Source organism: Manis pentadactyla, chromosome 12 (assembly GCF_030020395.1).
Source record: "Manis pentadactyla isolate mManPen7 chromosome 12, mManPen7.hap1, whole genome shotgun sequence".
Classification (NCBI taxonomy): Eukaryota; Metazoa; Chordata; class Mammalia; order Pholidota; family Manidae; genus Manis; species Manis pentadactyla.
The window spans coordinates 29,555,850-29,568,027 of NC_080030.1; the positions used below are offsets into that span (position 1 = coordinate 29,555,850).

General features: G+C 47.1%; 1 long non-coding RNA gene across 1 annotated transcript; it reads left to right on the top strand.

Annotated features, from left to right (window-relative positions):
• Positions 1 to 3,705: 3,705 nt before the first annotated feature.
• On the top strand, positions 3,706 to 11,614 carry LOC118932774 (uncharacterized). Its single transcript, XR_008993163.1, has 3 exons — positions 3,706 to 3,837; positions 8,659 to 8,868; positions 11,481 to 11,614. It is a non-coding gene; the product is annotated as an uncharacterized LOC118932774 (long non-coding RNA).
• The last annotated feature ends 564 nt before the right edge of the window (positions 11,615 to 12,178 follow it).

Here is a 12,178-nt window from a genome sequence, read left to right on the forward strand (position 1 = left end):
GGCTTTTTGTCTCAGTCCACTGCATAATTCAGGGCCTCTGTCTGAATCCAGGAGCCCCTGCTTTCCTGAGAGGTCTGCAGTTTTTTGGAGTTAACATAACTTTCTTGTTTTAAGTTAAAACGTCCATCTTAAGTCAATTAGAAAGTTCTGGCCCAATTTTAGTGAGCCGTCTCTGCTTCCACATGACCACCCCCAGAAGCAATCGAGACTCACTCTTTAAGGTTCAAGATGTTCAAGGAGGCTGAGCAAAGATTTGGTAAAATATGATTTTCCAAAGGATAGATTTCAGAAGTATTGTAAAAAATTTTTTCAGGTCTCATGGGTGGAATATGGCAAATTGAATTCTTTCCTACTGCATAGGAGGGGATCTATTTTATAAATATTCGATTTGATGAGTTAGTGGAGTCTCCTATTGCATTCAGTCTGACCTGGGGGAACTCCCTCCCTCATCGCCGGTGGATGGGAGAAGCCATACAGCTTCACCTGGCGTACAGTCCTGGGGAGGGTTCAGTCAGCACTGGACTATTGCTGAGTTTGAGGTGAAATCGAGTCCAGTGTCCTGTCTTAAATATAAGCTGTGTGTGTATATAAGAAAAGCAAATCCATATTTTGGCCTTGGGAAAAGGTTGCACCCTTAGTAAGGTAAAGCTGATGCTTTATAGTCATAATCCATTTGCTTTGCAGAAGGCAATTTGAACATGGAAATATCCAAGTCCTACCAAGTAAAGCCTTCAATCGGCTTTAGGGCTTCAGACTTCTAGTGGAAGCTTATTACTCAGGGAATAATGTTGGGGGGCATCCTGTGCTTCCTCATATCTCCTTTTACAAATGCACAATCTGACCTAAACATGGACAGAAGTGAGGAGGGAAATGATCAGCTCAATCCCTGGAGGGGCAGGCTAGGCAGGAATCCAGAGGCCCGGGTGCTGTGTGCCGTCTCCTGGAAGCCTGCCGTCCTTTCTCCCAGAGGCCGACTGCTCAGGGGGCTGCCTGCTCCCTGGCTGTCCGCTTGTACCAGCCATCACAGCCAAACTGCCCCTGCTCCCTGCATTTCGTCCCCCAAACCCCCACCGACTGCTGCTCCACAAGAGGTGCACTGCCATCCTGACCCTGTACCTGTGAGTGTGAACATGACCTTTGTGGAATGAAAGCTTTGGGACTGTGCTCAAGGTGAGAAGAGGTCATTAGGATGGGTGCCATCCGTCCAATGTGCCTGGAGTCCCTGCCGGGGGGCTGCTTAGAGAAAGGGGCAGGGCGGCACCCCACCTCCAGGGAGAGCCTGCGTGCCGTGTGGGCCGTCGCTTGGCCCTGGGACGCGTCTCTGGCTGGAGCACCATCTCACCTGAGAGTGGGGGCACCAGGGGGCGCTGTGCACGCCACTCCCCACGTGCCCGTCTCAGCCATGCACTAGCAGTCTGAGGACACGGCCCCTGGCCACAGGCCTGCCGGCAGCATCAGGCAGGTACAGACGCTCATCACATGGCTTTGCCGCCCTTTGTCCTCCTTGCTTTGGCCCCGCTGCTTCCTGCTCTGTCTCTCCTGCCCCTTACTCTCTCCCACTATTCGTGGTTGCTTTTACGAGGTTGAGAAATACATGAGAACAATAGAAACACATGAGAAATTGGAGACATGAGGTTTCCGAGAAGCATCCACTTCCCGGCCTATGGATGTTTCCTGACAGCGCTCAGGATGTACACGATCTGCTGTGGAGTCAAACGAGGCTATTGCCAGCAGCTGGGAGAGAGGCGAGTGGCAGGGAGGGGACAAAGCTGCTTGGCGGACACCTGTGACGACTCAGGTCCGCATCAGTGGGCGGGACTGTGAACTGTCTCATCTGTGCTGGCTGGGGAGGATGCGTGGGTGCAGTGCCCAGCTAGTGACCTGACTAAGCCTTCAGGGACAAAACCCCCATGACTCAACTTCCTCACTTGTGAAATGCAAACAGTAGCATCCATTTCATTGTGTTGTAACTGTAGTAACAAATAGGATCACGTACCTAAAACGCCCAGTGCAAAACCTCTGCAGGTAGCGACAGCCTGCAAGTCTTGGGTCCATTAATTCATTTTGCTGTATTCTTGGGAAGTAGTGTGAGCATCTGCACAGGGTGAGGCATTTTGTAAATAGTATGAGCTACAAATAAACTGGTATTTCAAAGAATTAATAGTTTACAAATCACCAAGGAATAACTTTTTAAAATTTGTAATTCTTTTCCACTCCCTAACTCTGAACTAACTGTACTAATGTTATTTATCAGTGTGTTTATGTCAGTTTTTTTCCTCTATGTAGGATTATTAATCCTATACACTCTAAAAATATGTAATCTTAAAAAAGTAAGGAATAGATATCACTTACAGGAAATTTAGAAAATGCAGATCTAAATAAATAAATGTTTTTAAAAACACCCACAGTAAAACCAACCAAATGTTGGCATATTTTTTCCCAGATACTTAAAAAAATTTTATTGATGTATCGTTGACATACAGTATTTCATTAGTTTCCTGTGTATAACATGGTGATTCCACAACTATATGTATTACTGATGCTCCCCACAGTGCGTGTAGTCACCATTTGTCAACATACAAAGCTTTTACTTTTCCAGATACCTTTTTCTCTCCATGTTTGTATCAAAAAGGACAGATTCAGTATCTGCATTACTTAAAAAATTAAGAGTCAAGTGTGACTTTGCATTTTGGCACATCTTTTCTGCTACTTTTCAAGTGGATTGATTTCTTCATAAAATAACATTTATTCTGAATATATACGTCCCCATTTTCCATTCCTACCGACACCATTTCATGAAGCAGGACCAATTATCTGGAAATACTGCATTCTTAGGTCCACATTCTTAGCTCCAGGGTTAGCTGATCTATTATCTTTAGCAATAATCTTAATCTTAGAAGAAGAACGATCTAACTTTGGACGTGAAGGATACCTGTAAACCAATGAAAAGATATGAACTGTGTGCCCTGTACAGATATGTAAAATATTTGTTTTCTTATTCTGGGAGGTTTCATTTTATAATTTGAAAAAAAAATCTTAAACATTGGTTGTAGCATAGAAAAAGGGGTGAGGGGGTTACATTAAACTTGCCTGAGCTCTCCAGACTGAAGGCATGGGTGTGGTTATCTGTGCGTGTGTACACCGCTCTGTCCATGGGTGCCACAGCCAGGTTTCATCAGCAAGATGCAGTAGCCAGTAGTAATATTTATTTCCATTTTTTGTTTCTTATTTGCAGGTCATCAGAAGAAAGCTAGCATAGACCTGGGAGCTGTGTTTTTGTGTTTTGCATTAAGTCTCTACATAGGATGCTATGTGAGACCTACATCTGACACTGTTTTAGGTTTTTCTAAATGTATTTTATTTATAATTTTGTTGAATTGCTACTAAAAGTCAAACTACTATGATCCCCATCTTAATAAAAGTGACACAAGCAAAATTTCTCCCAGTTGTGAATAAACACATTCAATTGATTTCTATTGAATTAATCATCAAAAGCTTAAAAATTGATGATGCTTAAAAATTAGAGCCAGTTCTGGGAAAGGCAAAATGATTCACTACACAAATGAATCAAGAGACTGTTTCTTTGTTGTATGTTTATTAAGTCTGTTTCATATTATTCACAGAAGAAAAAAATCTTTGCTGAAGCTCGAAAATCCAGACATGCCTGTGGTACTTATAAACGTCCGCCTGGTGCTCCCAGCGGTTCAGTTGGCATGGACGTAAGATCTGAGACATCCTCCTATGGGGTGGAAGGGTCCTTTCTGACTCCATCTGTGGCCCTAGGCGACCCTGCGGGAGGAAGTGAAGCTGGAAGAACGAGATGCTTTCCCCAGCGGGGTAGGATGCTCTCTGGATTCCTTTGGTGCGCAAGGTCAGCTCTTTCTGCACACGCATTCCTTGTGGAAGGCCTGCTCTGGACCTCATCCCTGCCCTCCTGGATGCCGGCCTGGACGGGGAAGGCAGCCTGGCTCTGCTTTTCTGCTGAGAACCGCATGCCGTTCCAGGCCCTCCCTCCCCGTGGTGCCCGGGCTGCCCCTCTGGGCCTAGCAGGTCTCTCCCCCTCCAGAAGGCAGGAGATCCCAGGTCCTCATATCCCCTTTCTTTCTGTGCTGGGGGGTTTTCCTCCAAGGGCTCATTAAATCCTCACCCTGTCGGGGAGGCTGCCTCTTCTCTGGAAAGATACCTATGGGAGGCCCAAAGTCCAAGTGTGGGGGGGCAATCTCTCTGGGTCCTCAAGTCCAGAATAAGCAGTTGCCCTAGAAACATGTGGGTGGGTTACTGTTTCCATCTTAACACACCATACAGACCTTCCTCTGCGTACAGTGGGGTTACATCCCAGTCTACCCATGTAAGCCAAAAACACTGCAAGTCAAAAATGCATTTAATGCTCCTAACCTACCATGCACCAGTCTTCTGGCTGGACGACGGCTCCCCTGCCGTGGAGAAGCACCCTTGGCAGCCAGTGGGAGCCTGAGCTACAGGGGGCAGCGCCTCATCCCCTGGCGAGGGGCATCCATCAGGTGCTGAGCAGTCAGACACCCCTGCATCTGCAGCGGGCCTTTCCCATGACACGGTACAGGGAGTGGTTGGGGGGAGGTAAGACGGGCCTGGCCTGGTCAGCGTGTATGTGTGGCACTGGGGTGTCCAGGTCACTGAAACTTCAGTGTAGGGGTGGCAGTTCCAGTCCCCCAGATGGTGAAGCTCAGAGGTCTGGTCAGCATTTCATGGGCACAGGTCAGCTATGGGGAGAGATGTGGGGCTGAGGCGAGGGGGAGCAGGAGGGCGCCTTGACCAGGACAGGGCTCTGCACACCAGGTCTCTGCACTCCAGGAGGAGAGGTAAGACAGGAAACGGGAAGGTGAGTCAGCTCAGCCAGACTTCCCCACCCCACGGAGCACGGTGGTGAGGCAGGGACACGTGGGGCGTGAGGCCGTTTGCCAAGAGCAGATGCGGGAACGGCCTCACCGGGGGAGCAATCCCTTTGGGCCACAGAACTGCTCCCTCCCGCAGGCCTGGGAAAGGCATCCGGGCACCTGCCAGCTCCAGCATGGACTCTGATGCTGCACCAGAGACGTGTGAGCCAGGGAGAGCCGGGGTGGAACTCCGCGCGGAAACCACGTTGGTGCCATTTGCAGGTTTAATTATGGTCTTTGCAGTCAGGTTTTCACTTTTTTGTTTTTCTGACTGCTTTTCTAGAAAAAATTTTCCTCTCTTTGCAAAAGCTCTAAGTATGTCAAGAAATCCTCATTTAATTTTACTGTGGCAGCTGCAGGCCTGCAACGTCTGACAGCCAATGAGATCTCAAGGTGTAGCATTTGAACCATGCTTCTTCCAAAAGTAAGTCTGGCATTTTTAGATGCTTTAGGAGTTAATGAGCAGAACAGCGATGTGTCATTCTAAGCAAGTGGAGGCTAAGGTGGAGAACCTCAAGGGACACGACGTTTTAATGCAGGGGTGAGCGAAACATTCATGATATAGAAAAAGTCGACAGAGCGACAATTCTAGAAAATGCCTTCTTTACTTCTCATAGAAAATTTGGAGATTTTTTTATTTAGAGGAGAAAACATCAGTGTACTTTCGGTCCTTCGCCGATCCCACAAAGTCGAGTCACTTGCACACTTCCTTTCACTTGCCGCTGGTTTCCAGCCGGACGGTGTGCCGAGTCTTCCCCCATAGATGCACTGCGGTTCGCACTGGGTCGTGGCTCGGTGGAGGGTCAGGGGCCCTCTTGTACTGCTCCTGAAAACAGGTCCCTGTGCCAGGAACGTGGGGCCACCCGAAAGGTCTGCAACACCATCAAGGTAACAGGTGGAATTCTACAAGAAGCCTGCTGACTGGAAGGACATTCAGATCCACGGATAACATTTTAGGTGCTTTATGTAGCAGATGGAGAGCACGAGGTTGTGCGACCTCTGATGGGGTCTGCACGGGCTTCTGGCCCCGAAGGGGAGTAGTGTTCGTCCATAAGCATGAGTAGGCACAGAAAAATGAATGGTTACATAACAAGTCCCAGAAGCTTAAAACAAAACAAACAAGGGAGGTAGCCCGCATGTATGAGCACATGGAATGGAAGGACTCAGGCCGGGCAGAGCTGCTGTAGGAAGCAGGAAGGGGAAGGAGCAAACACATTTACACACAAACGGCTGTTGTTCTACATCAAAATGTCCCAAGAAGACCCAACCTGTTCACAAGCCATAGTTGGTGCAGATGATGAATCTGATTCAGAAACAGATGCGCTGAAGGCCGCGAGTAGGAGACAACATCACAGGAGAGCAAACCGAGGAGGAGAAAGGTGCCACCCAAGGGAGGCACAGCTGGGAAGGGGCGGCAGGGATGTCCCCAGTCAGCACCACTGGCCTTTGTACCGGAGCTGCTCTGGCGGCTGCCCTTCCCAAGCGGGATTCCAGGATTGTCCGGGAATGAGTTGGATGTGAGGAGCTGCAGATACTCGGCTCTCTTCACCCTGACATGCGAGGAAGATGGGCTTAGCCAGGATTCTCTGAGCGGCACTCCATTGCTCTTCGTGGTTTTTCACTATGTGGAGCTGAGACTGGCTCCATCCATTGCCTGTGCCTCCCAAGTGTGCAACATACAGGGTTCCAGGGCCATCCTGCCATCCGGGAGGGACTCGGGCCCTGTGTGCGCTTGGCAGGAGGCTGGAAATGGGGCCGGCCACATGGACCTCAGAAAGCCGCTCGAGGGAAAATAAAAGGAAAAGCAAAATGTCCATTGCATGCTGTCTGGAACTCACAGGCTGCTAACATTGCGTCTGCGCCCCACAGCCCTTCCTGCTCCTGGGTGGGCCAACCCTGCAGCCCCCTCAGCATCTGTTTGGCCGCGCCTTGTCCTGTGTCTGGGAAACTCCACCTGCTCAATTCCCCCACTGCCTTCAGCTCTGGGTGGTCCTCCTGTTGGCTTCATGCATTTGCACCAAACTCGTGGAAAATGACCTCTAGACAGAAATCGTGAGTGACCTCACCTACTGTCCAGAGGGGCACAGCCTCGGTGGACTCACTGTCAGACAGGGGTGGCTGTCTGGTGGAAGTGAGGCAAAATGGCAGAAGAGCCAGCCCTCCACCCAGGCTGACTGGCCACAGTCCCAGCGCAGCCCCGGGCCTCCCTATGCTCTGCCAGTCTTTGCCAAATTTCACTCAACTCCAGCAACCTTTCAGTCCTGAGTGGGAATTAACTTTTAGTCAACCCAAAAATGTAAGAAAGAAGGAAAAATCCAGTGGAAAGTTGTATGTGTTGAAAGAGGGATGTTTTGAAACAAGCTGCATTTTCTGATTTTTATCTTCTGTAGAGCCAATGGATATGATTCTGAAAGTTTCCTCTTGCTAAGCCTGGCATGTCATTTTGTAACACTGACATTTTTCTTTATTCAAGCTAAGGATTCAGGGTTATTGAAAACAGGAGTCATGGGCTGCTACAACATGCCTGACAAGAGCAGGTTTTCATCATGCTGCTTGAAGACCTGGTTGTAGGATATTTTGGATAAAGTAACCCATCTACTCACTGGCTACTTCTTATTGCTGATGTGATTAAAATCAACATCCAAACTTTGGTGCTTATGGTTATTGCCACTGGCAAAAAACAGTGTTTGAAGGGACCCCAGAAAATGTCTGTCGGTAACTTGGCCAACATTCTCGCTTCCACAATCATGCCACCTTTAGGTGCCCAAGACATAGAGGGCAGCAGAGTCTCTAGCTTAGGGACTTGCAAATCATCAACTAAAATTCAGAAGCCTGATGATTGGGAGCTGTCAAGAGTGAAATAGAACAGAGTAAACGAAGATAAATTCTATTTGTAAAACTAAAAATGGTTCCTAAGGGGTGAGGCAACAAAATCTTGAGGAAGCACGAACAGAAAGGTCCGCGGGGCTGTGGAGAGGGTGGGTGGCAGATCTCGCTCATGGTCAGAGGAGGATTCTGGGTTCTCGCTCCATCGCCGCTGACCCGGGAGGCGCTCAGAACAACGGCACCTTGTATTCCAGTATCCATGGGGATTCTGTCTACAGAGCGTCGACCGGTTCTCAAAAACGTGTGTAGCATTTTGGGGTTTTTTGTTCATTTTAAAAAAGATAATAAAGCCATTGTCCCTGTTGCATTAAGCAAAGGATAGAAATGTCTTTAACATTCTATGTTGGTATTTGATATTGCTGAGTTCCAGCATAACAAATATGTAAGTAATTTATTGGGAGAGGGGTGGAGATGTACACAGATGTTTTATTAGATTTTAATTCCTTTGGCTCAAATGGAAGTAGCTTCTCATTCCAATGGCTATAATATAATTTTTCCCTGCCAGACCTGGTGTCTAGGCATAATCAGTATAGGCCACAAAAAGTGATGAATGTGACCAGTGCTCAGGGGCCAAGCTCTTCCCATATCTCCCCTTTACATTTTGACCTAGAAACACACTTAGAAATATGGAAACCTTCCATTGCCATTTAAAGACTGTGCCTAAGAATGCTTTGTGTCATATACAGACTTTTCCAGCAAGATGCAAACAGTCCCTTTTTAATGAGGTCGCCAATGCTCTTAAAAGGCTTGCAGATCCTTCCACTCTCCTTCCTGCTCCAAGTTGCCACGTTGCTGCTTTTATGTTCTTCCTGATAAGGACCATGGTCTCTGTGTTTCACTTTTAATTTTGACTTAAAAGGAAAGACAGATACATGGCACTCATGCCTCTGGGGTCAAGGCTGTTGGCCTGGTTCCCAGGGGCTGAGGGGGCACCTGCAGAGGCTGCTGGCCTTTGCTGCTGGCTGACTAGCCTGGCTCCAGATGGCTGCGGCAGACAAGAAGACCCCTGGCGTGCTTCCTTGTTCAGTAGGATTTGTAAATCAGCAGAATGAGGCTTGAATTCAGCCAGGTAAGATTCATTCTGGGGTCGGAAATGCACTGCAAACTGTGACTTGTTTGAATCTTAAGGTAGGAGAATATTCCAAGCACAGGAAATTCGTGGGAAAAGGATGAGGAACAGGATGGGGGTGGGGGCATGGAGGAGCCTTGGCATCTGCCATTCCCTGGCTTTGCCCCACAGCAGAGCTGTGAGGAGTTCTGTGAAGACAGCACGTATCCACTGGGACCCTCCAAAGGAGCAGGCATTCATCAGGGCTCAAGTGGGGGGAGTTCCAGGAGGGCAGCAGGGCAGAGGCGTCCCTCCTGGTGCCCCACCACATACCAGGCACACAGGCCACTGGGAGTCCCACAGCCCATACTAAGTGTTTCAGAAGAAATCTGTCATCTAAAGTGCATGGCTGGGTGCAGAATCTGTAAGTTGAAGTTTCTGCTGAATTCAACCAGAATTTTCTAGAAAGAAAATCTAGGAGCAGCCCTAAAGCTATCATGATAACAGGGCCTGAGCATTTGTTTCATTCTCTGCATCACTGTGCACTGAACAAATTCTAGTGACTCGCTTACTCATGAGCCATTTATCAACAGATGTTTGTGTAGCAGTGAAGTAGCGCAGCTGGTCAGCAAAGCACATTTGCTGTCTTCCGGGAAGGAAGGTGCACCAGAAATCATGTATCAACACCTACATGCACTGTAGGGCTTTTGATGATACCAAGACCATGTGGGACTCACAGCTACACACAGCAGGAGAATCTAACTTGCACCGCTCAGGGGAAGAGCAGTTACTATACTACCTCATGCCTCGCTCATAGCTGCAGGTGGAGCTGGACCCAGGAGCTCGTGTTCACTGGGACCTGGTCCACCCGTCTTACCCCTGGATTCTCCAGGCCCCTGTAGTGTGGTCCACCTGCAGGCAGCTCCCAGAGCCCCCAGATTCAGGTCTAGGGGCAAAGAGCTAGCACCTCTCTCTCAACAGCCTCATGGGGAATCCGCAGTGGGTCATGATGGGGTCAGACACCAGTCACAGAATCTTGATGCTCTGATAAGCTGAGACTGAGTTAAATTCCAAAGACATGAACTGGAGGAGAGAAAAAAAACACTGTAGATTTGGCAGAAATCACTGGGAAAATTGCTAGGTGCAAAACTCAATGCATTTACATTTCAAAATGCTAAAACCTTGATTTTATTGTTACATAATTTTTTTTTAGTGACTTCTTTTTTCCAGTTTTATTGAGAAATAATTGGAATATATCATTGTATAAGTTTAAGGTGTACAAAGTGATGGTTTATGAATATTGTGAAATGATCCACAACGGGTTTAAGTAACAGCCATCATCTCATAAAGACAACATTTGTTGAACATTTCAGCCCCATACAGCAGAATAGATATTCTTTCTTGCTATACATAAAACACTCATCATGTATGATGGCCATATTATAGATCAAACAGCAGATCTAAAGCCACTGAAAATGCTTAAAATTGTATAGAATACATTCTCTCTCCATAACACTATAGATTAGAATCAATCAAGAATCATTGCAATATCAATATTGTCAATAGAAAATAGACAAAACAATAGAGAAAATCAAGGACACCAAAAATGGTATCTTTGAAAAGATCAGTGAAATCTATGAACTTTAAGCAGGCTGAGTAAGAAAAAAATGAGAAGATACTATTTACTAACAAGAAATAAAAGAACATTTCTAAGATCTTACAGATATTAAAAGAATAAAAAGCATTATATGCACAATTTTACACAAATAGATCTGATAAATTTGATGAAATGGACACATTCCTTGAAAGCCACAAATTATCAAAACTGATTGAAGAAGAAATAGAAAATCTACAAAGTCCTTTAGACATTAAAAAAATAATACCAAAAACTTTTCACCCAAAAGTCCATATTCCAGCCCATGTAATAAAGTAATGAAAAATAAAGGGCATACAGATTGGAAAAAAAGGAAGTAATACTGTCTTTATGTAGAAACGACATTAAAAAATGATCACACACAGAGAAATACTGAAGAATCTATGAAACAAAACAACTAGAGCTTATAAGTCTGTTTAGCAAGGTCACAGCACAATATAGAAATGCAAAGATCAATTGTGTTTCTGTATTTTGATATACTACTACCAAAAATGGAGATGTGAAAGTGAAGTACTATTTACAATGGCATAAAACTATGACATACTTAGGGATAAACTTAAAGTCTGAATAAGACCTACACACTAGCAAGTACGTAGCCCTGCTGAGAGAAATCAGACCTGAGCAAATGGAGAAATAGATGCCATTCATGGCTCAAAAGACTCAATTATGTTTAAGCATTATTTTTGCTTATGTGGTCTATGGACTCAAAGAAATCCTAAACAAATTTATTTTTAAAAATATTTTTATTTAGAAAATGGCAAGTTGATTTTAAAATTTAGATGGAAACACAAACAGCCTAAAGAGTCAGATAGCCTTAAGAGGAAAAGAACTCCGTAGGTCTTGTACTGTCTGATTTCAAGTCCACAATCAAGATACTATAATCAAGAGAGCAGAGGTTAGAGAAAGAGCAGACGCGTCTATCACAGAACGAGTGGGGGGTCCAGCCGCGGGATGTATCTTCCCTTGTTTTGCTCCCTAGAGAAACTCCCCAAATATGGCCCTTCTCAGACTCACTCTGCTCAGCCCGAGGCCGGAAGCCAGGCAAGAGCCTGCCCGGAGGCAGATCGGCCGGCGCTGCGAGCTGAGCCTGCAGGCGCGTCCGCCTGGCCACCCCACCCACCCGGGGCTGGTCGTCTCAGGGCCGGGGCTCCACGTTCTTCGTGTCCCACAGTCTGGGAACGGTCAGCACAGCCCAGTGACCCTGCACCCGCGGAACTGACGGCAGAGATAAACCCTGACCCAACTCTGGGCTGGCATCTCCCACACGGTCAGCAAGCCCGGCTGGACCCGTTCGCTGTGAGTCAGCCCGTGCTGCCCTCTGTTCTCTCCCCAAAGGTGCCCGGCACCCGCAGCCTGCACGACAGGGGGAAGAGCAAGTTTCCCCTGCGTTCTACCGGCAAGTCCGCAGGCCCCCTGCACCTGCACACCCCCTCCTCCCGTGGCTCGTCCTGCGACATGTCTCTGTGTGACATGTCCTTGGCCTCTCAGACCATGTGGTCCATTCAGTTAATCCTCCCAGCTCACTGTCTGCATTTTCCAACAACTTCTCATCACCATTAGACACTGAAAGCTGGGTCCATGTGAGCCCCCTGAGGCCCTTTCTGATCATCACTTTAGTCCATGCCACATACCAAGTTTTCAAATGGGTTTCAATGCATCACTTTTTCCCTCAATTTC